This window comes from Limulus polyphemus, unplaced genomic scaffold (assembly GCF_000517525.1).
Source record: "Limulus polyphemus unplaced genomic scaffold, Limulus_polyphemus-2.1.2 Scaffold4814, whole genome shotgun sequence".
NCBI lineage: Eukaryota > Metazoa > Arthropoda > Merostomata > Xiphosura > Limulidae > Limulus > Limulus polyphemus.
This window is the reverse complement of record NW_013670424.1, coordinates 40,883-46,642: the sequence shown is the minus strand read 5'-3', so window position 1 is coordinate 46,642 and position 5,760 is coordinate 40,883.

Sequence of the window (5,760 nt, the reverse complement as noted above, 5' to 3'; positions counted from 1 at the left end):
ATTTTTTAAGATGTTCGTATTACTGTATTTTTCGTTGTTTTTTTTTATCTTTTCTTCGTGTTTTCTTGCTGTAGTTTCTCCCCATGATTACTGTTTAGTGTATGTTATATTATGAAAAATGGTCAGACTTATAATTGATAATTTGATTCATTGTACAGGAATTTAGGCTATGATAAATAAACATTATAAAGTATGTAAATAAAGTTTTAAAAATGTTTTAGTGGTAATTGTGTTAGATTTTTCTTCTTTTGAACAACGGCATTGGCGTAGATAGTCAGTTTCAAATAGAAAAGCTAGGTTTTTAAGCTGACAGCTTTCCCTTCTGATGTGGCTAATTCCTTTCTTTTTAGAAAAAATTCATTGTGAAGGACAATCATCAATGTGCTCTATGATTATTTGTTGGTTAATCCATAAATGTAAAATGAAATACTACATCATTATTATATGAATTGTTTATTTAAATGCTATTAATTATTTAATTATGAATTTATATCTACTTTTATATCCTGAAATTTGGAAACCAGCAATTCAATTTTTAGCTATTTTCAGAATTATATGCTAATTTGGGACTCAAACTCATATATTACAATAGAAATATGCTTGCACAACTTAATTTATTAATGTTATAGAAATTGATTCAGTGTCATAAACATTTTTATTGTTCTATATATATGATGTAACATGAATATAAAATGTAAATGTATCACACAAATCTATTTATAAAGTAATAAGCTACCCAAGACAGCTTATTATAGTGCTGTAAGAGAGCTAGTTAAAACTTACCCTTGTGTGTCAGATATAAAAGAAACTTAATTTTTAGTTGTATATATATAGTAATGTAAATATATGGGTGTGTTGGGCTAAGGATTCTTCTACAGTAGCTGTCTGTGACTTGTGGCGATAAATTCGACAATAAGCGAACAATACGCACTACACTTGTTTTTAAAATAATATATGTATTCGAAACAAGTTAAGTGTATGTACAAAATTTCTTACACCATGGAGATCATAGTTGTACCTTAAACACTATATAGTTCTCTTCTTCTTGTCAAAAGTCCACTTAGGCCAATTCAATTGCATTAGAATTCAGTTGACAAGCTGAACTATTTTCCTCTATTTTTACCACAATAGTATTCATGTAAAATTCACTTATGCTGTCGCGTGAGTTACCGCAATTGTATCCTGAACTTCCAATAATCGTCTGCTCTTCGTACTTCCACTAATTGTCTAAGTGATAGTATAGGTCAACTAGAGATTCGACCAAAATATTTATTATGGAATATTGCTAAACCTCTGAATAACTGAGTCTGAATATACAAGAGACTGGAAAGGTAATGCGCAAAATTAACAATTTTTTATTGATTTATAAAGTGCTATTCTTAAACGTGAGTGGTTGCTTTTACTGGATCTTTCTTCAAACCGCTTACTCTTCAAGAATGTGTACTGGATTGTTTAAATCAAATGTTCCTTACTTTACAAGGGATCTTGAAGTTACACAATGACTAGCAATACTCATATGGCTGATGATTTGTATTAAAGCATAAGAGAGGCCTTAACCTCGAGAAACCACTTAAACTACTATTGAAGAATACTATATTTGGACTTTCTTGCACAACATACAGCATTAAAGACTTACCTACTCTCATGCACAGATAAAGTATTATTATCTCCTAGAAAATGACAAAGAAACAATGCTAGCTAAAATTATATTAACTTAATGGCTTTCTTGACCATGTGTTATGTGAAGCCTGTATATATTCATAATAAAGGATAAATTCAGAATAAGTACACCCATCCCTCGATATACAGAATAGATGTGTTCTTGAAATGTTGTTCATATAAAGAAATAGCAAACCCGTTTTTCCTATGGAAAACATTTCAGTCTCAAAACCAAATAAAAACACTTTCAAAGATAGAAAAACTTGTTTTAAACAGATATTTAACATAAGTATGATAATGTTATGATAAAAATGTTAATATTACTAAAAGTAAAGTGTAGAAATAAAAATAATGATGGGTAATAATATTTTTAACAGTTACTACAAGCTGGTTATCACTGTGCGAGGTGGTTTTTGCAGGGAGATGTGGGGGAGTTACTGGGAGAAGGTGGGGCTGTAGATTCGTCTGTTTTATCTACCCTCAGAATCATCTTTTTTAGTTGCCGGCAGTGTTACCATTGAAGGCCCACTCTACATCTTGGTTATTTGACTACTGGAGGGACTTTTTCCTAAGAAATATATCCAAAGATAGCTGCTTTGAGCAACTTTCTTCTTCTATATACAACTATTTGTAGCAGTGGATATCACTGTTTACCCTTCTAGAAACTTATGGCTACGTTCATGGTTTGGATCATTATCAGTAATGTGAAAAATGTGAAAAAGCTTCAGACATATGCTTTGTATTCAACTGATGTGGGTTGGGTGGAGCTTCCTCGCTTTTCCCCTCCTCTTCCACATCTCGTTCTTGTTCCAGCTGCATCATTTCATCGTTTGTAAAGTTTTCTATATGAAACTGTACCAGCTTCATCACATCTATGACATTTTCAAAGCACACGTTATTTTCATGGGCACAATGGTTTCAAAACTTTCTGGAATAGTTTCTGATTGGACAAAACAACAATATCGTGCACATACTCGGGCCATAAGTTTCTTTACGTGACATTCATACCTGATGCTTGGACTTCCTCCCACGACTCAGAGATGCTGTCCATAACTTTCATAATGTTATAGTTTCGTCACAAATGCCTACTTGTACGCTTCTCCTTCCTATCAGTTTCATTTATAAGTTGGTGATAAGTTTTCCTCAGGTAATATGGCTTGATCCATGGGCTGGAGCAACGTTGTTGTGTTTTAGGGAGGTATTCTATCCTCACATTATCCGACAGATCACTCAAATTTACTAGATGGGCTGGGGCAATACCTAAAATGAGTAATTCCTTGGTGCAATGCCATTCCACAGCAGAAAGAAATTAGTGAACCAGTCGTGAAAAATTTACAATATTACCCAAGCCCTCTAGTTACAGGTAAATTGAGCTTGGGGTAGCCCTTCACAGTCCTTGGATTTTCAGAAGGCTTGAACTTTAATTGCCCTCAGCATTGCCTCCCAGAAGAAGCATTAACCGATCTTTGGCAGCCTTAAAAGCTGAAGCTGACTTCTCTTCCATACAACTAAATGTTCTACATAGCATAGTTTCCACAGAGTCCTGCCATGTTGATATTAAATACTTGGTGCTGTGTGCTGTGTGTATTTTTTTTCAGCACTTCAGGATACTTATTAAATACCTCTGTATCAGAACCACTGTATCACCACTCATTTTAAATTATGTAAACCATGACGCCTTTCAAATTTCTAAATCACTTTTTACTAACACTAAAGTTGCAACACATGGTTTGCAAGTCACTGACTAAACATTATAGCAGCTTAGGAGCTGGCTTATATTTTGTGTATATTATCACATACTGTCCCACTACAGACATAAAAAGTCCTAACGTTTTAAAAAATTGGCTAAGTTTTCATTCTTTCAAACTGCCTTAATACACTTAATTTCATATCTAAGGTAATTGATTTACGTCTATATTTGCACCTCTGCTATTATTAGCATTTAACGGTCTCTTTCAATACACCTTGAGGTACTGTTACTGTAGTTATAACGTTGAACAAGTGAGACCTTCATAACACATAGTGTCGGCAACCACAAGAAAAACTATGCATGCTAAACCAAAGCAAAGTGGAAAAAAGCCGTATAAAACGTACGCAAAAACAAGCGATGGATTACATGGAATGGAACATCGCTTGTCGTTTGATTTTGGCTGTCCTACTATATATATAATTTGAGAGAAATTTGTTTGTTCTCTAACTCCTCCGAGGCTTTTGCATTCGGATCTGTCAAAAATGGTTTAATCAACTAGAATTATGCCGAATGTGTCAAGAAGAAGTTATTTTCCTACTAGAATGCATGGATTTCATAGCTCCAGTGCTGGCTAAATATAGATAAATCAATTAGTGGTGGCGGCCATTAGGGGTACTGATGGGATTTCTCAAGTTTCCTCGATCATTACATGGGGTGGATTTGCAGGCCTATATACCTTCAATCATTACTAGCATATTTAGGGCAAAAACAGAAACATTATTTATATTCATAATTGTTAAACATTAATTCTACAATTGCATTTCGTTTTCAAATCCTATCAACCTTTTGAGGGATTTCATTTTCGTATATTATTTATACATACTTTTAAGATAGACACTTGTATTATATGGGATATTTTAAAGTTGAGTGTCACTTTTTAAAATAAAAAAACAACAACAACTAAGATAGAAAATAGAATGTTATTTAAGTAATCAACTAAGTAGGAGTGGCCGCTTATGGTAGTGATTGAATTTGCAGTCTATGTACACTTGTTTTGGACAAAAACAAACACATGCTTATATTCATGATTGTTAAAAATTTCGTTTCCAAGTCATATATTTGCTATAAAAGTAATTACACTCAATAGAAAATACAAGATCAAAAGAATGTTATAATCGTGCCTAGAAAGAACAGCAATAAAATATTACTGACTTCACGCACATTTTTATCGGTTGTACGTAGTAAAACACCTGATGATGTGAAACGTTGTGAATAAAATATACAAAAGTTATACTATGTACAACTGATAGAAACTTGTATCAATTTGAAAAAGATTGTTTTTCTAAAATTTACTACTTACAAACAGTAATAATGTACTTGAGGTAATAATATTAAAAACCTAAACGCGTGAAGTAAGTAAATTTTATAGTAAAAACTCTAACCATGAGTTGCACAGGTTCATGGGCTTGTGAAATTTAATGTTTTTAAGTTAGAGATTCAAAATTCCGTAAAAACGAGTTTTAGACTTCTGCACAACGAATTGGTTTCCTAATTTATAAGTTTCGTTATCGAGGATTTTCGTATAATGAGTTTCCCTTTAACGAAGGTATACTGTAGCGTTATTATATAAAAAGATAGAAACCTATAGTATATTCATATACCACACTTTCCTCTCTTCCCCATTTCAGGCTTGTCCTTAAGCTAATAATGAATTATAACCTTAAAATCAATGAACTTTAAACTGTCACTCTAGTTGAGGAGTGTGTTAACGTTCTGTTGCTCTTGAAAATATTTGCATACCACACAGATGTGACAATCCTTGAACAAGGAAAACCATTGTTTAATCCTAGTTGAAGAAAATGACCTTTAACAAAGAACTACATTAGATAATTAACCCTTTAAACAATGCTCTTATCATTGATCATACTAGAATATAAAATGTAAACCCTTTAACACAGAAAATACATAATTATATTAATCTGCCCTTAAAAAGACACAAGCACACATATATTTAACAAACTTTAACAAAGATAATCAGAACATGAAATCCTTTAACCTTGATTACAAACATACCACAAAAAATATTTAATACTATTTACTAGTGATGATTAAACAAAATCAAAACTATCAATTAAATTAACTTTTTTAACTACATTACATATTGGTTCAATACATACATTAAATTACAAAATTAAATCCCTTAAACCCATATATATTTCATATAAAATCATTCGAACATTTAGTTTGTTTTGGTTGATGTTACAATAAAGTTACACAATGAGCTATCAATGTTCTGCCCACCACTTCTATTGAAACCCAACTGCTATCGTTGTAAGCTCGCAGATTTACCATTGAGCCACTGGGGGGAAGCTTATGGAAACATAGCATAACCCTTTCTATAGAAATTAAAA